Genomic DNA, 21,928 nt, shown 5'->3' with positions numbered 1-21,928 from the left:
CACTCCACCCTTTTCCGGCTGAGAACCATGGCCTCAGATTTGGAGGTGCTGATCCTCATTCCCGCTGCTTCACACTCGGCTGCGAACCGTTCCAGTGCGAGCTGGAGGCCCTCACCCGTGAAATTTCAAATTTCAAATTTCAAATTCAAATTTTATTTGTCACGTACACAGTCATACACAGTACGATATGCAGTGAAATGCTTAGACAACTGCTCGTGACCTAAAGAAAAAAAGAAAAGGCTATGAATAAGATAGGAAATAAATATGAAAATTAAAAAGGGTAAATTTAACTAGGAAGGAATAAAATAAAATATAAAAATTAAAGTTAAAAATGAAATAACTGTACAACACAAATTAGACTGAAGGGTACATTTAACTGGGAAAGAATAAGATAAAATATATAAATTAAAGTTGAAAATAAAATAACTGTACAACAAAATACACAATACACAGTATAGAAATATATAAGAATGTATGAAGAAATATAAATATTATATACACAATAACAGCAGCTGTACAAGTATTAACTGGAAATGAAGAATATAATGACCAGTGTTGTGCAATCCACATTATTTAGTGTCTTGTGCAGTGCAAATATGCTTAAAGTGATTCTTTTCTTTTTGAGCCATTCTGTTGTAGATTTGCTGCTGTGCTCATGATCAGTCAGACAGATTGCTTTAAATTTGATTCTTGAATACTCCGGTATGCATACAAGTCCACCACCGTGCTTGAAAGCTGGACGAAAAAATTTGTGCTGATATGCTGTGGTTAGTTTTCTCCAAACATGGCACTGTGGATCGTGGCGAAACATCTCCACTTGGATTTTTTTGCAGTTTGTCTGCACGCTCTAACCTCAGGTGAGGGTGAATACTGAATACTCCAGACCAGCAAACTGCCATGTCTACAGAGATGCTCACACTTTCTGATAACCAGTAAGTCATTATCAGCACCTGGCAGCTACTTATCCTGTTAATTCCAATGGAAGCAGTAAAAGTGCACTTAGTTTTACACATGGATGGATGAACTCCTCTTTTTCACATGACTGTGTATAGTTTGAATGTTTAAATCCACGAGGTTCAAATGTTATAAACCATTAAATTATTTTTTTGGTCACAGTGCTCGTTTCTTAACTTTTATGATGTCAAGTGGACTGACTTTATGGCAGCTTAGCTTCGCATGGTTATGATGACCTTTTGGGGAAAACCCTATTATAATGACATTACTATTACCAGAATGGGCAAGCTGGTCATCACATCAACTAAAGGTCAAAGTAAAACTTGCAAGTGCAACTTTTTTTTTTTTTTGGACATGCTGTATACGTGTATAGCGGTCACACACTTAGCATCGTTTTAATAGTTTGACTAAATATAGTTTCAAACTAAACATTTGATGAGTATTAAAATATGACAACATGCCACAGAGGGACTCCTGGCAAGAAGATGAGCCTGGCAGATGACCCAGTCGATCATGACAATGAATGGATTTCCTTCAGGATTAATAGAGTTTTATTAAATGAAAATGAAATCAAAATATAAACAGGAGACCTTTCTTTTGCTGTAACTTGTTCTGATCAGACACTTTAACCGTTACTTAAAATGTACTTGTGAAATCAGATAAAACACCCAGGGCACCAGTGCTTTTTTCTGTTAAATACATCGCAGACATTGAAATCACGGAGATATGCCATGGTACTGGTGGTCAGGTACGCACTAACCTCATCCGGCTCACAATCTGTCACACCTCACAGGTTAGTGCACATGAAAAACCGCACACTTTGGCTGTAGACCAACTTGGTGATCAGTGTGTTTAAGTTTGATTAAAGTCTGACCGACGCTTCAGGAGGAGGAGTGATTCTCACCGTGGCATAACCTTGTCGGTCCTTCAGGTGGATGAGCTAAAAATCGTGCTGCACAAAAGATTTCGTCTTTCAGAGGTGACACTTGAAAAAGGTCTAAAACTGATTTGTTTGTAGTTTTAAACTGAGCTTTAATGTGTTTTTCAGCCTTAAATTTCTAATGTACATATCAGTATTTATGAACTTATGATGGCTTAAAAATGCAAATTCACCCCACCCCTGTGGACTTCCCTGTAAGTCAAACAATTTTCATATGAAGGTAAATAAAGTATCAGCTGATTGTCAGAGGATCAAGTTGGAGCACCTCGTTGTTTGGATAAAATTTAGAAGAATAAATGAAAAAATGCCATAATCGCTCTCGCTGTTTATTAAATGCTGGCCAGATTTTCTCAACACACTTGAATAAAAAGCTCAAGCTTTCAGGTTTTAGCTCCCAGTAGCATTAATGACAAACCTGCCACTTTCTTCAAAGTATGTGTTGAACTTGTGAGAAGTCACACAGCGGTGCTGCTGATCGCGCTGCAGCTGGTGACTGCAGCTCACGAGGTGTGAATGAGACGCAGCTCCTGGTGTGGAACTGAAACAATGGCCACTGCCCGGTCAGAGTGAGGGAATTAGCAGGAGGCAGTTTGCTGAATGGGAGAGAGCAGACTGCTGGCGCTGGTGAACAAACAGAGCAGCCACATCAAAAGACGCAGGGCGTGAACATACAGATAAGGTCAGACTGCCAGATATTTCCTGACCTGAAACACTCTGGATGTGGAGAATAAGGAAACTTGTTATCATGTAGGATAACATTTGTGCAGATTTAAACAAAAATATCTCTGAGAAGATAAGAAGGTCCTGATAAAGACAAAGGTGATTCTGTGTCTTTCATTCATTCACTGGTTTGCTTGTTCTAGATCTAAAGCAGTGGTTAATGTGTGGTTCCTGATGGGTTACAGCAGGGCTGCCCAATCCCAGTCCTCGAGAGCTACTATCCTGCAGCTTTTAGATGCATCCCTACTCCAACACAGCTGCATCAAATGGTTTGATTACCTCTTCAGCATGCCATCATGTTTGGCAAAGGCCTGATAACAAGCCATTCATTTGATTCGGGTGTGTGGGAACAAGGATGCATCTAAAAGCTGCAGGATGGTAGCTCTCGAGGACCGGGATTGGGCACCCCTGGGTTACAGCATGAAAGTGAGTGGCTGCAAGATGTTAACTGGGAATACTTGGGAATTCACTCTATTTTATAATCAATTTTAAATAAATGTAATTTCCTCAAGACTCTCAAAAATGTTCAGTTCAAAGAAGGAAAACGTTTTTGTAGACATATTCGTCCTTTAGCCAAGAGCCACAAGCACTATCTTTAGAGCCCTTGAAAAATGGAAAGAATGCATGCTTTTGTTGAAGGTATAGAAAGCAAGAAGTCATTGATTTAACTATGTACGTCTCTTTTCTGTATGATTTAAGTCATGCCTTGGGAAGGTTTTAGGGAAGAAAAATCATGGATTTACAAAGATTTTGTGTTGTATGAAGTAGAGATGGCACGATACCACTTTTTTTTATGTCCGATACCGATATGAATCCGATATAGTGTGTTTTTTAATCAATAAAAATCTTTTTTTACATATCTTGCTGCTTTTTGTATAAGTTCATGCTCAAGTTACAAAAAAACCCCAAACACTAAAGCTATTCTGTTATACCTGTATGCAAAAAATATACTGCACCCAAAATATTTCATAGTTCAGCAACACTGATCAATCTAATGAACTTAAACCTACTCCATCCTCCCTATTCTGGTATTTTAAAGGGTAAGCAACCTAACTAATAGGGCTCTAAAACTCCCAGCAAAAATAATAATAATAATAGGGAACCACCCCCCACCTCATGATGCTTAATCGACATAATCAACTTTAATTTGATGCAGTGTGGGGAAAAATGCACAGAACTCATTTATTTTTCAAGAATAATTAAATAGATTCAGCATCTTTCTTCAAAAGTAGTATAGCTTACTAGGGTATATATTAGACTTAATAGTTACTATATACAGTAATTGACTTCTATTCATTTTACATCAGATTAAAACTTTGGGTGTAAGATTCAGATAATTATTTAATAAAAGCTAGACATTTTAAATGAGAATAAGAAAGAAAAGTATGTCTTTGTGCCCCCTTTTCCCTGTTCATGCCCTATCGGCCCCCCTGGCTAAACTTTGCTAGATCCGCCCCTGCACAGTTACCAGCCGTCAGCTACGTAGAAAAAGATCCTGGTCTAGAAAGTAATATTAAATAAATTCTAACAACAGATTTTCAAGCTTAAACGTGCTGCTGTTATTCAGCCGCTGGTTTCCTCTTTCTGGTGCAAAGTGGGAGATAAACAAACAAGAGAGACGGACTCGCGACAGAAAAGCCGATCAGCTGATCATTGATCAGTTTCATGATTGAAGTAGCAGCAGGAGAGGGAGGGGGAGAGAAGAGGCAGTCGCTCCATATATCGGTTGTTAAGCTTAACGCGGGAATGCTTTACAAACATTCAGAGATGGACTTACACACGTGCTTTACTTCTCTCGGGATAACTTTGTCGGAGATGAAATGCGGGGTTGGTAGCGAGGCTACAAATGCTCAACCAGACCACTGACAGGTCTCTCACGCCACAGCCGCTCTATCACGTGACACATACTCAAATTCAAATTCAAATTCAAATTTTATTTGTCACGTACACAGTCATACACAGTACGATATGTAGTGAAATGCTTGGACAACTGCTCGTGACCTAAAGAGAACAAAAAAGGAAAAGGCTATGAATAAGATAGGAAATGAATATGAAAAATTAAAAAGGGTAAATTTAACTAGGAAGGAATAAAATATAAATTAAGGTTAAAAATGAAATAACTGTACAACACAAATTAGAATGAAGGGTAAATTTAACTGGGAAGAATAAGATAAAGATAAATATATAAATTAAAGTTGAAAATAAAATAACTGTACAACAAAATACACAATACACAATATAGAACTATATAAGAATGTATGAAGAAATCTAAATATAAATAAATATATACACAATAACAGCAGCTGTACAAGTATTAACCGGAAATGAAGAATATAGTGACCAGTGTTGTGCAAAACCAAAGTCCAGAAAGTCCAGTGTGTGTGTAAGAACCATATGTGTGGGTCAGTACTGTGTGGTGGTGTGATTGAGAGACCGTATCGCCTGCGGGAAGAAGCTCCTCCTCAGTCTCTCTGTGTTGGTCTTCAGGGAGCGGAATCGCTTTCCTGACCTCAACAGAGAGAACAGTCTGTTGTTGGGATGGCTGAGGTCCTTCACGATCTTCCTGGCCTTGGTCCAGCACCGCCTGCTGTAGATTGAGTGCAGGTCAGGGAGCTCGGAGCGGATGGTGCGTTCAGCTGACCGCACAACCCTCTGTAGAGCTCGTCTGTCCTGCATGGTGCTGTTCCCGAACCAGGTTAAGATGTTTCCCGCCAGGATGCTCTCTATGGTGCACGAGTAAAAGTTCCTGAGCACCTTGGAGGGCAGTTGGAAGTCTCTCAAGCGTCTGAGGTGGTAGAGACGCTGACGGGCCTTTTTCACCACGGTGTTGATGTGACAGGACCATGACAGGTCCTGCGTGATGTGAACTCCGAGGTATTTGAAGCTGTCCACTCTCTCCACTGGGCACTCGTTGATGACGGGGGTCTGGTAGTTCCTCTCCTGCTTAGTGCTGAAGTCCACTATCAGCTCCTTTGTCTTACTGACGTTTAGAAGGAGGTTGTTCCTCTGGCACCAGTTCTCCAGATTCCTAATCTCCTTCAGGTAGGCCGTCTCGTTGTTATCAGAGATCAGGCCCACCACGACGGTGTCGTCAGCAAACTTGATGATGGTGGTGGAGCTGGTAGTGGCCACACAGTCATATGTGTACAAAGAGTACAGCAGGGGGCTCAGAACACACCCCTGGGGGGCTCCAGTGCTGAGAGTGGTGGAGGCTGAGACATGTCCGCCCATCCTTACTGCCTGTGGTCTGCCAGTTAGGAAGTTGAAGATCCACTGACACATAGATGAGCTGAGTCCCAGATGCTCCAGCTTGGTGGTGAGTGTGGAGGGAATTATGGTGTTAAATGCAGAGCTGTAGTCTATGAAGAGCATTTTAACATAATTCCCCCTTCTAGTGTCCAAGTGAGTGAGTGATGTGTGGAGGAGATGAGAGATGGCATCGTCTGTGGAACGATTTGGACGGTAAGCGAACTGTAGTGGGTCCAGTGTGTCTGGTAGTGAAGAAATGATGAAGTCTCTGACCAGGCGTTCAAAGCACTTCATCACTACTGAGGTGAGGGCTACAGGGCGATAGTCATTGAGAGAAGCAGGGTGGGGTTTCTTCGGGACAGGAACAATGATGGACTCTTTGAAGCATGTGGGGATCACCGACTGAGATAAAGAGATGTTGAATATCTCAGTGAACACAGGAGCTAGCTGGTATGCGCAGTCTCTGAGGATACGACCTGGGATGCCGTCTGGTCCTGCTGCTTTCCTGGTGTTCACTCTCTTGAAGGCTCTCCTTACTTCATGCTCGGAGATGACGAGCACGTTTCCGGTGCTGGCAGTATCTTCCTGTCTGCAGCCGTTAGCGCTGCTAACACTAGCATTGTTGGAGACCTTAGCTGCAGCCTCGAAGCGAGCATAGAAAGTGTTCAGCTCGTCTGCCAGAGTCACGGCCGCGTTCGTCATACCGGTTGTTGGTGCTTTATAGTCCGTTATTGTCCTTAGTCCCCGCCACAGGCTCCTAGAGTCACTCTGTTGGAGTTGTGACTCTAGTTTCCTCCCGTAGCGCTGCTTTGCCTCTTTCACCGCCCTCCGCACGTTACTGCACGTACTGCTCCGACGTGCTACGGTTATGAGGCGAGTTACGGCGTGTCGCAAGTTTTGTGAGGTGCTTTTTTGATATTTAACGGATCGGATTACATTTTTTATTTCTCTCCGATATCTGATCCAGTAATTTAGGTCAGTATCGGACCAATACCGATACGTAATATCGGATCGGTCCATCTCTAGTATGAAGGTATCGTCTTGTCAGTTCGGTGATAAAATGGACAAATTCCTGAAAGCTTAATTGTGGTTGAATGAACTGCCAACAGGCTAAAGAACAAGGACTGGGGTTTTTATAAGGTTTTAAAAAAGAGGAAACTTGCAGTGTATTGTCAGAGAGCAGAAAAGCTGCGAGGTCCAGATACTCAGAATGAAAAATACTTACCGTAATTGTCGGGCTATAAGCCGCTACTTTTTGCACAAGCTTTGAACCCTGCGGCTTTTAGTCAGGTGCGGCTTTTCTATGGATTTTCCATGATTTTTGTGATATCGTAAGACGATTTGTTTTGTGTGTTCCGCTGTTGTACGGCACTACGTTGCCTGGCGGAAGGATCGGGGTTCAAGAGTGGTATGTTAGTCACATGTCCGTCCGCCAGGCAACGTAGTGCCGTACCGAAGTAGCGCGAAAAACAAACTTCAAAGTAGCGGTACGCGTTCAGCGGGAGGCGTGGATGATGAGCGGCGATAAACTTGCGAAAAGCAAGTTATGCCCAACTCCACCGGTGGATTCTGACAGCGTGGAAAAGTGTGAAAACATCCACGATCACCAACGGATTTTGAAGGGCTGGACTGCTGCATGATGGAGAGGAGGACACCGCCACGGCCCTTCAGAGGGTGTTCGACTCTGACACTGACAATGAGGATTTCTTTGGTTTTGAAAGTGACAACGAAGGAGAGAAGCGGAGAGTGGATGACGAAGCCATCCTGAGCCTGTTTGTATCCGACACTGGAGGAGAGGACTTTGGTGGTTTTAGTGCGCAGGAAGATGGTGGTGAATGACTGACTTTTCTTCTTGTTAAAGCCGTGTTACTGCACCTGAGCCTAAAAGGTAGTCCGAATCTATTTTTCTGGTGTGCTGTAGGCTACTGTTATGTACTACATGTGCAAATATGTACCCATAACTTGTTTTTCAAAATATTAATAAAAGTGATGTCTCCAAACAGCCATCTCTTTCCTGACAATTCCCTTTGTGCATATTCTCTTACATATGATAAGTCAACATTGAAACACCTGCGGCTTTTAGTCAGGTGCGGCTAATGTATGTACAAAACAGGATTTTCCCCTGATTTTAGCTTGTGCGGCTAATATTCAGGTGCGCTTTGTAGTCCGGGAAATACGGTAAATAGCAAAGATCAAAGATAATGGTGCACACCAGCTGATTTCTTAGGCAAACCTGTTCAACCGCTTGTTAAGACGAATATATAATCAACCAATCACACTGCACCAACTCAGTGCATTTAGGCGTGTGGACATGTTCAAGACAGCCTGCTGAAGTTCAAACTGAGCATCAGAGTGGAGAAGAGAATTGATTTTACCAACTTTGATCGCAACATGGTTGTTCGTGACAGACGTGCTGGTCTGAGTATTTCAGAAACTGCTGATCTGCTGGGATTTTCCCATACAACCATCTCTAGATTAATTCAAAAAACCACATGCAGACGAGCTACAACAGTAGGAGACAACACCTCCTGTCAGCTATGAACAAGATACTGAGGCAACACTTAAAACAAGCTCACCGAAACTGGACAACAGAAGACTGATAAACGTTGTCTGGTTTGATGACTCTTGATTTCTGTCTGGCTGCTGGTTTAATGCTGTAGGGGATATTAGTGTGCATCACTCTATGACAAAAGGAGGATAACGCACTATGTGACAAAACTCAAATAATCTAAAAATGGATGCCTGAGCATGACAGTGAGGTTTGCTTTACTCAAATGACCTCCACAGTCACCAGATCTCAGTCCAATAGAGCACCGTTGAGATGTGGTGGAACAGGAGAGAGTTCATCCCAAATAAAGTGTCCAGCAAGTGTACAAAGGAGTTTTTACACAGGATGCTGGGATCGCTGTGGGAGTTGAGAAAAGTGGGCACACAGGATTTGTTTTCTGTACCTTCATCATTACCTCAAGAACTGTAATAAGTCTGATGAGCTACTCGTAGGTTACTTATAACAAATCTGAGATGATTACACATGTTGCTGACCTTTAGTGTTCAAACACACGCCTCACATATATACTTACACAGAAACGTGTTTCCAAGAAACAGCTTTGCTCCACCCGTCTCAATATATACTCATGTTGAATAAATCATTCAGTTCAGGCGTGTGATGTTGACTTTTCTCTCATTTTGCCACCCGTCTCTACAGGGTGTCTGTTCCTACTGGCTGCCGGGTGGCAAGACTTTCTCCAAGAAGGACTTTTGGTTTTAAAGAGACACGTTAAAACATGTAGATGAGCTTTTAGAGGGAACGGTAGGGCTGTCGCATTATGTCCAACTATTCACATTTCTATGAGACCGTCGTTCTGTCCTTTACTTCACCTTGCTCCCTTATTGCGACCTAGTTAAAAAATAATAATCACATGTTAAGCAGGTTTCCATTAAAGTTTAGTGGACTGTAAAACAAGTGCATAAAATGCCACTGCAGCTACTACCCATCATTTAGATTTCATATTAAATGATCCCGAATACTTCACATCACACCATAACCATTTTTAAGCAATCATTATTAGACAACCTGTACTCACAAATTTATTTTAGATACTTTTTCAGTTAGAAAAAATGTTTATTTTAAAATTTAAGGGATAAATTTCACTATTTAATGATTAAATCAATCAGTATAGATCTCCACACTGAAGATGAATAACGGGCAGTAAACATGCTGACAAATGACACGGTGAGGTTACACGGTGATGGGAAACTCAGTCATCCTTTACCAGTCTGGGAGTGAGTGTGCCCACTTTTCTTTGTTTGGTGGTTGCTGGGTGGGCATCCCCTGTTCATTCATTACCTGAAGGCCTGCAGCAATTCTGCGTGGGATGTGAAGCGCAACAACAGCGCATTCCTATACTCAGAAACGGAGTGGGAGTTGACAGAGGTTTATTTCAATGAACTTTGAGTTTGTTTAACCTCCTCGCTTTTCTTCTAGATCCAACACCTTGACAAGAAGAAAAAGAAAAATCAGACAACTTGACCCAGCACAGTTTATGGCGGCAATCGCGCATAACAGTCGACTTAGAACGACCAAAGCTGCTTCGGAGCGGTTCAAGTGAAAGCTGAAGTAGGGAGGTCTTCATGCAAAACAGGGGTTCGGTTACAAGATAAAAGTAAAAAGTGATGGTGACAGAAGGATATACAGTCTACTGAGCATGACTCATTACTCATTACTTAGCTGACCACATCCAAAGATTTCTGAAGGGCAGAGAGAAGAGAAAAGGATGTTTTGCTAAGATGATCTGAGCCTGACGTACCTGCTCTCCAGTCAAACCTGGAGAAGGAACTGGAAGTGCTGGCCATTCAAACGAACGTGGCACTTCACCTCCAGCTGTGCGGTTTAAAGGAATAGCTCAACACATACCGGAAATAAAAGCCAGTGTGTGCTTTGATTCTGACGGTAAAATGAGGAGATCAAAGCCAGCGCTCAAGTCTGTACAGTAATTGTGACGCGACAGCCATTAAACTGTTAGCTTAGCTTAGCGTTAAGAACAAAAGCAAAAGGAAAGTAGTGGTAATCATTTCCTTTTCAAAATGAAAGGTTTAAATAAACATAACACATGGTGATTAATTTTATGTTAAGCTTCAGTTGTTCAGTTTGTTATGAACTACTAAAAGGGGAATTCCCCCTCGGTTTTTCCCATTTTAATCCTACTAAAAGATTTCTTTTTGTTTTTTGGGGAGGAAGTTCCTTTATTCAAGTGAGTTAATATACTACAGACATTGTAATGTGCTAATTTTGGGCAATAAATATAAAACTGTGCAACAGTCTGAATCCTTTATTTTGTAAAATATTTTTACTCCAAGGATTTAAATTACAAAAAAGTACTCTTTCTTAAGGTCTTTTAAAGGGTTTTTTTTGTTTGTTTTTTTTTTAACATTTGCTGCCTTTTCACCCATTTTCAGTCCAGTCCTTGTACCTGACCATTTTCAGAGGAATGCTTTTTTTGTTGTTGTGAAGCCACTTATATCTGACCTATGACTAGGGTTGCCAACCGTCCCTTAAAAAACGGAATCGTCCCGTATTTAGAAACAAAAGTACACGTCCCGTATTGAGCTAATAAGGGACGCACTTTGTCCCGTAATACAGTGAGAATCAAAAGTAGTCTATAACTTTTAATGGAATTAACACTTTGTTTGAAAACATAATTCCCAGCCCCTCTCCTGCTTTGTGACCAATGAGCTGACAGCACACTTATGACAATTCGAGTATGACAAGTCAGATTACCGCTCATCTCATTGGTTGAGGAAAGGTCGCTTACGGAGAAAATACCGGAAGACAACCGATGACCACAACAACAAGCATGGCCAACAGGGGAACAAACGCCGACACTGCGGTGCAAGTCTCGGACGGCACACTGTGCGTCCATAAAATGAAGGTTATAACAGAAAATCTGTCGCTCGCTCTCTCTGTCTTTCACTCACACAGACACACCACCATCAACTTTGCTAAATTGCTAATGAAAAACATTGATCAGGCAGCTGTGATTGAGCAGCAGTGTAAATCCAACTATTTTCACGGTTGTTGTGGTCGTGATAATTTTGTGATGCCACATGGAAAAGGCTCGGATGAGCTTTCCAAAGTTCTACAAGTTGTGCCTCCATCGCTTGTGTCCAGATCACACGCTGCACAGCCGTGCTGCAACGTCTTTTTCACCGACGTTTACGTGTTTGCGCGTGAGCAGCTGCGGTGACACCCTCACGAGCGATTGATGATCGGGAGCTGGTCGTGAGGTGTTAATCGCTTCTCGTTACCCCACGTATACTACACGACGCACGATGAAGGCCAAAATCGGGCTGATCACCAAATCGGTCGCACGACTCAAAAATCGGCTCAAAATGGGCCAAAAATCGCACAGTGTGAGCCCAGCATTAGAGCAGCAATGTTTGTTCGCTCAGAGAAAGAAAAAAAAAAAGGCTGCAAAAGTACAGGGAGGACTGGGAAAAGGAAAACACCTGGCTGGAAAAGTGCACTATAAAGCGCACTGCACTGTGTGCCGGCGCACTTTTTCCATAGGCATGCTTCTATTGGTGGGCACATGAAGAACATGAGGGGCGTGAAAGCTCGGGGAACCCTTTACCAATTTTTTGTCCGCCAGGCCATGGCAGAAGCAGATATGGTATGTAAACACTGGTTTGTTTTTTTAAAACCCTCTGGTTAAGGTTAATATGGGCATGTGCAGTGAATATCAGGGCTATGTGGCCAGAAGTGTAATAATATAATTTATTTTGTGTAATAAACAACTGCAAGGATAGATGATTACAACAAATAGATCACTAATACATAAAAGTAATACATAGATGAATAATGATGATGAGTTAAGGTGCGTAATCATGGGAACAAGTGGGTTTACAAACAGGAGCAGCTGATTAGCTTTAGAAAAGCTGAAATAATACCTCAACTGAAGCCAACTGTACTAAATGCACTAAATGTGCACTGTTACAAGAATATTTTTCGTTCTATTGCTTTCTATTAATTTATATAATTTTAAGTTAAGCAGGACAGAGTTCTTTTAAAGAAAGATTTACTTATATTCTCAAAAGTTAAGCATGACAGGCTTCTGTTTAAGAAAGAGACCTGTTTTACTGTGTTAATGTTGTCATTGTGAGCTAAAAATAAATGGCTAAATGATCATTTGTTTCCCATATGGTCATATCACAAAGAATATGCATCTGCTTAAATCAAGTTCAAGTCAAATGGTTAAAAAATAATTTCACACACAAAAAAAGAGCTACCACACTGGGAAGGGTGAAGACAACTGGGTTGCCCGGCCCTGGCCACGAGGTGTCCCTTATTTATTTTTCAGGGAGTTGGCAACCCTACCTATGACTCATTGAAGCATTAAAAAGCCATAAAACTCAAGTAATGAATCATTGTTCTTTCTGTGCATAACTTAGCAAAGAGACAGTTTTTTTCCCCTATCTTTAGGAACTTTGTTACTAGCCGCCTGTCAGAAAACACACTGCTTCTTTACTTGAATCTAATACCAAACAAATAGCAGTTTGACAAACATAAAATAGTATTTTTGACAAACACGGTAATTCCTAAAGAGATAGCAGAAAATGGGCCATGTTGCTTAGTCTGTCCTTAAAGTTGAGGAAACTAGACAAGTGGAGAACAAAGGAATAGGTAGCACAACTAAAAAACATATCTACAGCAGATTAACAGCATGTGAAAGTCTTATCCTTAAGAAACAGAAAAAAATCCAGCAAAAACCTGAGAGATGCATCTGGCCCTTCATTTGATCCATCACGGGGAGAACATGCAAACTCTGCACAGAAAGATCCCCACCTGATGGTGGGATTGAACTCAGGACCTTCTTGCTGTGAGGCTAACCACCATGCCACTGTACTGATCCATCTACTGTTTGCTAAAAACTCATCATAAATGGTCTCAGTGGTAGGGTGGCTGTCAGGATGCCATTCCTAAGGGTAAGAAATGTGGGAGAAGACTGAGGTATGCCAAATTCTAACAGGTCTTACTGAGTAACTAACTCCAATCTGAAAATGTATCTATAACCATCTGTAAAGCATGGTGGAGGGGAAGTCATGGTTTGGGGCTGTGGTGTTGGAGATCTTGTAATCGATTGGCTTATGAACACAGAAGCATATCATCAGATTTTGATCCACCATTTCACCATCCACCACCAGTTGGCAGTGGTTTCACTGTTCAGCATGACAGTGATCCCAAACACACTGGCAGTTACAAGCATAAAACACACACAGGAGCTCTATCAATCATCTGGGCCTCCCCAGATCCCAGACCTCAACATTACTGAAGCAATGTGGGATCGACTTGAGAACAAAAGGCAGAAAAATCCAAAGAAGAGCTTTGAATGTCCTTCAAGAATGAGAACAGGCTGTGCTGAAGAATAAAGGTGAAAAAACAATGTGCATGTTTGCATGTTTCAATAAGCTGCTGTACCAATTTGTCATTTTCCTAGTAGCATATTTTAAAGATTGAGGTATCTCGAGACTTTTGCACAGTACAGGACTCTTTTCTTACCAACGTCTAGGTGCTTCCCATTCAGATGTTTAAAGTCTGTCCTACTTCTCTTAAGCATGTTATTGATGACAGTAATTTTCTCTTGTTTTTTTTTTGTAGCGTTCAAAATGATTGTCTTGTAGCGTAAGACAATCACACAGACTGAAAACACATTTAGCCAGATAATTATCGCTCCACTTAAGAGGCTGAAACTGAAAGTGAGAGTGGTTGTAATGTTTAATAATCACTTGCAGCATGAAATCTAAACATGGCTTCGACAATTGGTGCTCGGTAAACTCTATGTTCTTTAAACTGGAAAAAAATGTTCAAATAGACTTTGAGTCACAGTTTTACCATCGCTATCAAACTGGTTTAAAAGAAACCTTCAGAATTTCATAAATGTGGTGTCGTGTGGATTCAAGAGGCAAAGCTATCATGGATCATCTGTGGTGTACCGAGTCAGACACATTCTTTGCTGCTACTCTGTAAGCACAGACCAAGCATGTAGCTTGCAAAATATTTTTTTAAAAAGGAAAAGAAATAGGCATTTGTATGGTACAGTGGCAACAATCTGCAACATTTATCGCGTTTTCCTGAAGCACTGTTCATGCTTCGTACTTTTAATAGGAATGACCACCCCCGACTTAAAAGCAGCCATAGAGGAGAAGCAGCACCATTTGGTGTCATTTTTGGGGTTTACTCCATCAGAGATGATGAGCATTTGCTCTTTTTATACTATACTACTATCAGGAGATGTGTTATCTATTAGGTGCCAAGTCTTTAACACAGGAACTGTTTCTGGCCAGGTCCGTGTGTATCGTTTAGGATTTTGTAGTAAGTGCTGTCACAGTGCCCGGTGTCCATTGTGTGTAAATGACCCTCATGGTGAAGTTCAGAGAGTTCATGTACAGATTAAGTACTTTCACTCTCTGCAGCTGTAAACAGAGGGCAGTGATGCAGAACACCCAGGACGGGCATCAATGTAATGAGCGCACTCAACTCGCTTTTATGGACTCTGCCTTCATAAACGCTGAGAAATGTATTCAGACAAAGTGTGCAGCTTTTTCCTACCATTCAACAGTGTGAAGTGCCAGAAAACACTTGGAAAACACACATTTGTGATTTTAGAAATGATTGCATGGTAGATTCCTTTTCACCTCAGAATGGTTGGATTTCATTAAGAGTTCAAAACAAATCCACTTTGCATTAAGACTAAAAAGAACCTGTAGAGCTGTGAGTCTTCTCTCTTTCGTTTTTCAAAAGCAGGAAACTCTCACACCCCATTCAATTCAACTTTTTATTAAAGACATTCTTTTAACAAATATCAATCAGTATTTTTATGCAGTGCTTGATGCAGAAAACGGCTCTTCTGACTGCACATTCCTCACACATCAGGTGACGACTCAAACATCCATGTGACCCCCTTGTTAGGGTGACTAAAAGACCCCTCAATATGTGCTTCGAATTGATCAGCACTGTCCCTTTAAGCAGGCCAGCATGACAGTTGTAAAACTAGGTACTTCCCAGCCACAATGTAGAGCACTACAGGGGCCCAGTCAGGGTGTATCCGTGTCCTCTCAAACAAAAAAAAAGAAAAAAAAAGGGGGAAGTAGATACTACTGAAAACCTTGCAGTATGTTGTGTGTGTTTGCTCCAGTAAGATGCTGTGAAACTGAATCCAGCACGGTCTGCTTCCACCTTTGCATCCTTCCTAGTCAGATCATGTGTCGGTGCAGAAGCTGCAGAAAGATCTGGCCGGCATGGGGGGTCTGCAACACCACCATCACAGCAGCAGCAGAAGCCTGCAAAACACAGGGCAGACAGGAGCGAGTCAGAGTCCCGATGTGACTGTTTGTGGACAAACCTTAGTTTCATAATGCAAGTTATCAAAAAAAAACTTTCAACTCTGTAAATGAGCTGTCCTTTCATTATGACTCGGGAGTCAGTGCTAAATTTGCTGTGAAATTCAGATGAGAGCGGGGAAAGTTTAACACTCACACATTTACCCAAAGCTCAGTTTATCTATCAAACAGTACACAAGATTAAGATCGAAGCTTTAAGGTTTCCAGTTAGCACAAGTAAATGATCTAAATAAAGTTAAGCTCTACTCTTCTTTTTGGGAACTATTAAAGCTGCATTGAGCTCAAAGGTGGAGTCACAAAACTGCCAGAATTTGAAAATAAATAGCCTCCTTTTGCAGGTGTCACCTCTTTGTTTTGAGCGGGTTCTTCACACAGGTTAAAAATACATCAGTTCTGACTTCTGGTGAACCCAAATCACCCTGATATGCTTCCTGCAATTAACCTGTCGCACCGCCACATCTTACATTTTATGTCCACAGTGCCCCCTCATGAGTTTGACCCTCCAAAGCCTGGATCTAGCTCATTACACTGTAATGCATTACATACAGGATTGCAGTGTGCTGACAGATTGCTGATGTTTCTGTCCAGACGAGCCAAAACCCACATTAATCAAATCGTACCTGCAATAAAAATGCATAGAAGCAAGTAAGCAGAGATAATCGGCCAATCAAATGACTCAATTATGTCAGCTGACATCAATTAAACAGCGCCAAACTTGAGTTTAGCTTCAATCCCAGACATAAGGAAGTTTCAGTGGCTGAATGTAATCAGTTGTTGTTAAATCTAGGCCCTTTAAAATTAAAAACAAGTTAAAAGTAATATAGATCTATGACATGCAGGACTTGGGTCTCTAGCGTGACCTGCTACACCACCGTGGATATGAATCAGTACAGACGAGAGATAAAAACTAATTTGTGTTCAAGGACATGCAAATAGGGTGGGAAATTCACGTCTTGACACTCAAATCAGTAGATCAGAGGCTGTGACTACTTCACAAACTACCTTGAGACTGTGTTGAAATGATTGTATAATGCTCTTGAATCATAATTTAACCAATACACTGAGATCTGCTTTTTATTGGCCGGTTATTATGAACATCAAGCTCAAACTAATCCAGTCTAAACAATTTCAAGCCCCTAAACACAGCATTTTCTATACGTTTTGGCCTTTACTTCACATGTAAGGGCATGGAAAATGGAGCTTTTTAAAAAATTCCTGCATTCACAGTGGGTCTTGCAATGTCAACGGTACACTACTTTATCGCCTTTTTGACGTCAGACTGTCCTCTGTGTTATTGTTTGATTTCTTCTGATTGGCCAGCGTCTTAAAATGGTTAAGGTTGCTTTGGCATCAGATACATTAGTACAGTACAGTCAACGGCGGTTATGGACCACAACCACTCGTGAATACTTGACATCCTCTCTAAAAACGCGTAGAACCCAGTGGCGCCAGTGTCCAGCAGCCTCGCCTCTGTCAGTGCGCCCCAGGGCGGCTGTGGCTACAATGTACCTTGCCATCACCAGTGTGTGAATGTGTGTGTGAATGGGTGGATGATTGTGTATAGTGTAAAGCGCTTTGGGGTCCTTAGGACCAAGTAAAATGCTATACAAATACAGACTATTTACCATAGAACTAATTAAATTTTCCTGGGAGCTCTGTGTTTGGAATTTGCAAATTGGCGAAGGTTTTAAAGAAAAATAAAATACATTTTATTTCTATTTTGCTGTGTTTACATTAATATTAATATTTGATCATCAGTAAATACATCAGTGCATGTTTGAGGTATAGTTTTAATTCCTCCCCCAAATTATTAATTTATTACAGTTCATCTGGCTACCTACAGAACTTAAGCCCCTTTTCTATTAGTACCTACTCGGATCGACTCTGCACGGTTCACCACGGTTTTAAGGATTTTCCGTTAGGTCACAGTACCTGGTATCAGGTACTTTTTAGTACCTTCACAATCTGGGGTTCCAAGCGATTCAAGCAGGTACTAAAATGTGAGATTCGGTCAATGACGTCACTTGATGAGTCATGAGAGCGTCTCGTTCATGAAAATAAAAACTGTGGTCCTCCGAGTCTGACGAAAAGCCACAGACCGAGCAGCAGGTATATCTCTACGTCCAACTTTGTTGTAGCGTTTGTGTTGCATACATCACGGGACGCTCAGCAGGATTGCCATGATGACATCCACACACATGAGGTAGTACTAGATTATAACGGAAAACCAGCCGTGGCGAGTCGATCCAAGTAGGAGTAGATGCTAATGGAAATCGTCTCTAGAGGATAGAAACAAAGTATTGTGATAGTATTGATCCAGTACCTTTACCAGCGCTGGTATCGATCTTATAAATATTTGGATCAATCCGCCCATTTTTTTTTTCTTATCATGAAAGTGTAAAATCCCTGCTTAAAAAAAAACACCTGTAGACAAAGGTTTATTGATTAGACTGTGCACTCCTTTGGAGGCTTTCATCTTTGGTATTACTAGACAAAATTACATTAGGTCCCTAAAAAAAACATCTGCTTTCAAGATTTTGTCATTATAAGATCATTTAATGCACGATTTAATCAAATGTGATAGTTTAAATGGCATTTGCATCATTTTAAATGCATTTCTTTAAAGTTCAAAACACGTTTGCGACTTTTACGAGTTCAAGGATCAAGTGAAACCGAAGCTCTTTGTGTTTGGACAAAGCTTCTAATAAAGTTTCTCCAGCTGTAACTAAATAAACTAATGAATTTGGCGAACAAGCACTCAGGCAGGCAGTTTAGTGTAGCTTCTAGGTATAAAGCTGAAGGCAACATTATAAAAGAAGCAGCACAGTGTTGCTGGGACTGCCACAGTCTTCCTCCACTTCCTGTCACTGCCCCTGATGGGGCATTTACTCAGGAATCTAAATCTGCCAATCACATGATGAAGGCGTTGAGTCACCTTAAGCTTGAGTAGGTTGCTTAAAAGAAAAACAAACCTCCAACAACAACAGTCTGGGACATCACCTTTTTTCTTTCGAATGGAAAAACTAACAATAAACGGTTTTGCTTGTCCATAGAGGGTGTTTCATGAAAACAACTGGTGTAAATATGTCTCACACATCAGAAAACCTTAAAATAATAAAACCGACACCACCACATGATTGGTTGGTGTTAGACGTCAACGCGGCACAACACTGGTGTAATCATCAAAGGTCTGGCTCTAACCTGCCTAACCACTTTCATCACTACAGCCCACAGACACCTGCCAAATTAGTTTTTTTTAATAAGCAGAAAGGAAATCAAAAAAGATGCAACCAAACTCTAGGTTGCATTTTCCCCTTATCTTTTTAGTTTTATCTGAAATGATAAGCGAGTGAATGTGTGGTGACATCAGATTAAACTTATAGCTATGCCTTAAAAGCACTTAAATAACAGAGGATCTTGTCACTCTGACATATTTGGTGCTTCCATCATTGCCCTGTTATAGAAGCGTTACACGGTTCACACAGTGGTTGGCTCCCCAGGCAGCTGAGCGGTTGCTAAAGCAGGAAAGCCACGTGTCTGTGAAAATGTATTTCCAGCGGGTGACTGAGTGTTAAAAGGAATGTGGGCGAGGTTGTAACCGACACGACCCGGCTGGCACCGTGCCCCACTGCCTATTCACGTGATCTCACCCCTATTTGCAGTTTGGTATCTGAGTGCAGCTGAGTGATCCCACCAGCAGAGTGTCATATGTACCTTTATAGTAAGCGTTATGGAGAGGCTGGCGCTGCGTGCTCATATCTGGCTCTGATGGTGTACGGCACTTTCATTTATGCTCTGACGCTATTTATACTTTATAAGCAGCGAACTAACCGCATGTATAACACTGAGGCATGCAGCCCGAATGACATTTCCCACAGTGACTTTGTTGCACTGCGGGAAATCCCATTCATCTGATGTTGAATAAACCAGGTCAGTCATTTGATAACAGTGGCGCTGGAAGGGAGTCACGTCTACAATAGGTCACAGAGAGAACTAGTTGGCTGAGGTCCACCAAAAGTCAAATTCTGCGCTATGAATTCTCAGCAGGGGCAGCACGGTGGCGCAGTGGTTATCACTGCTGCCTCACAGCAACAAGGTCCTGAGTTTGACTCCACCATATGTGTGGAGTTTGCATGTTCTCCCTGTGTTTATGTGGGTTCCCTCCGGGAACTCCAGCTTCCTCCTACAGTACAAAGACATTTACCTCAGTCTTATACGTGGGGTTAGTTTGCTGCTTATAAAGTATAAATTGTCTAAGAGCATAAATGAAAGTGCCGTACAATTTGCAATTCTAAATTGTGTTGTCTGTCTCTCTGTGTTAGCCCGATGGATGGATGGACTAGTCAGCGCTACAAGCTGCACATTAGCTGTCAAATCTAACCGATCTTTTAAAAACATTCATTCATTCACAAGCTTCCAGCCTCACCGTGCAATGGAATTCCAATATGTTCTTCCAATATGCGCACTGCTTCTCTACCTTAAATAAATAAACTAATTAGCAGAAAGTTATTAGAAGGTTTTACTTGTATGTGTTATTTTCATCTTTCATGTATAAATGAAGGTCGTTTAGAAGACAGATTAATTCTCTATAATCAAATTTTAAGCCATTAAGGAGGCTTACGTTTGGTTGCGTGATGCCATAAGCTAGATAACTTACTCTTCAGACCCTCGCATTTTCAAAAATGTGAGATTAGGACTCGCTACAATTGATTTCTTTGTCGCCATGTCAGAGATAATTTCTTTACCTTGTGACTCTGCTTTTAAAGGATTTACAAAAGCTAGAATAGATCTCAGTCTAATAATTAAGAATCATTGCGTGCAGAGTCTTGTCACTCAGCAGACATCTGTCAGCGCAGCAACATTATATGTTCCTCTGCTGATTGTCTCTTTTGGGCGAGGACACCTCAAAGAGACATTATGCAACTCTCCCATAGTTTTCTGTTAAGGACTGTTTTAATAATAATAATGGTTTGGATTTATATAGCACTTTTCAAGGCACCTTACAATGCCACTATTCGTTCACTCTCGCATTCACACACTAGTGGAGGCAGCTACGGTTGTAGCCACAGCTGCCCTGGGGCAGACTGATAGAAGCGAGGCTGCCATATCGCGCCATCGGCCCCTCTGGCCAACACCAGTAGGGTAAAGTGTCTTGCCCAAGGACACAACGACCAGGACAGAGAGCCCGGGGATCAAACCGGCGACCTTCCGGTTACAGATACGCTTCCCAACCCCCTGAGCCACGGTTTCATCCACCCTAACCATCAAAACATTATCAGAAACGGTCTTAGTGGAAGGGTGGCTGTCAAGAACCTATTCTTAAGAACAGGGAGCTCAAAATCAGTGGCAACAGGTCTTATGGACTGATGAATCCAACTTTGAAAAATTGAAATTGTCGCCAGTATGGTTGGAGGTCATGAGAGGTACGACAGTGAGTGTCTACAGCTATCTGTATGCATGGTTTGGCGCTGCATTTAAGGCAGTGGTGTCGGAGAACTTGTCAGAATTAGTGGAATTAGAGAAAACTACCATCACATTTTGAGATCCCATGCAACAACACTGATCACAAACACAGTGCCAATTCGGTAAAAGCATACATGGGTAGAAGAAGTGTGTTGGAGCACTGTGGGATCACCGTGACAGAGAACAGAGCAAAAAGAGCTTTGAATGTCCTTCAAGAAGCCGGGAGAAATATTTCTAAACACTATTTAAAGAAGTTACAAGAAAGTTCTCCTAAGAGAACAAAGGTGGTCTTACAAAATATCGACTTTTGAGTTCATCAGAACTGTACAAACTCTGCCTGATATCCTGTATTTGCAGATGCTTCAATAAATTGCGGCTCCAATTTCCCATTTTCCAAACAACATATCAAGAAATAAGAGGTGTCTCAAAACATTTGCACAGTACTGCATACCTACATAAAACAAAATACATAAAAAAAATCATGTAAATTGCTTCTTCTTTGCTACCTTTAAAGATAGTAAACAACAAAACTGTATCACAGCCAACATCTGGTGACAAACAGCTTTAATTCTGAGGTGATTCTGGTCCAGTCAGAGTCTGAAGTTGTGTTTTAATCCCTAATCTTTCCATAATTACGGATTATGAATTTGCCTCTGTTTTGACTCATGTCTTCAGTTGTCTCAATAGGAACAGCTACTCATGTTT

At 41.4% G+C, this 21,928-nt stretch overlaps 1 long non-coding RNA gene across 1 annotated transcript in view; it reads right to left on the bottom strand.

Moving 5' to 3' along the window:
- Window positions 1–11,395: 11,395 nt before the first annotated feature.
- Window positions 11,396–21,928, bottom strand: part of LOC146662381 (uncharacterized) — a 39,947-nt gene continuing 29,414 nt past the window's right edge. The window contains exon 3 of the long non-coding RNA XR_014913347.1: window positions 11,396–15,700. This is a non-coding gene — a long non-coding RNA (uncharacterized LOC146662381). The remainder of the gene's footprint in view (window positions 15,701–21,928) is intronic.

Source organism: Rhamphochromis longiceps, linkage group LG9 (genome assembly GCF_057381845.1).
Source record: "Rhamphochromis longiceps isolate RC_006_pf linkage group LG9, R_longiceps_female_GT1.1, whole genome shotgun sequence".
NCBI lineage: Eukaryota > Metazoa > Chordata > Actinopteri > Cichliformes > Cichlidae > Rhamphochromis > Rhamphochromis longiceps.
The sequence above is the reverse complement of the archived record's forward strand: the minus strand, read 5'-3'. Positions and strand labels throughout refer to the sequence as shown.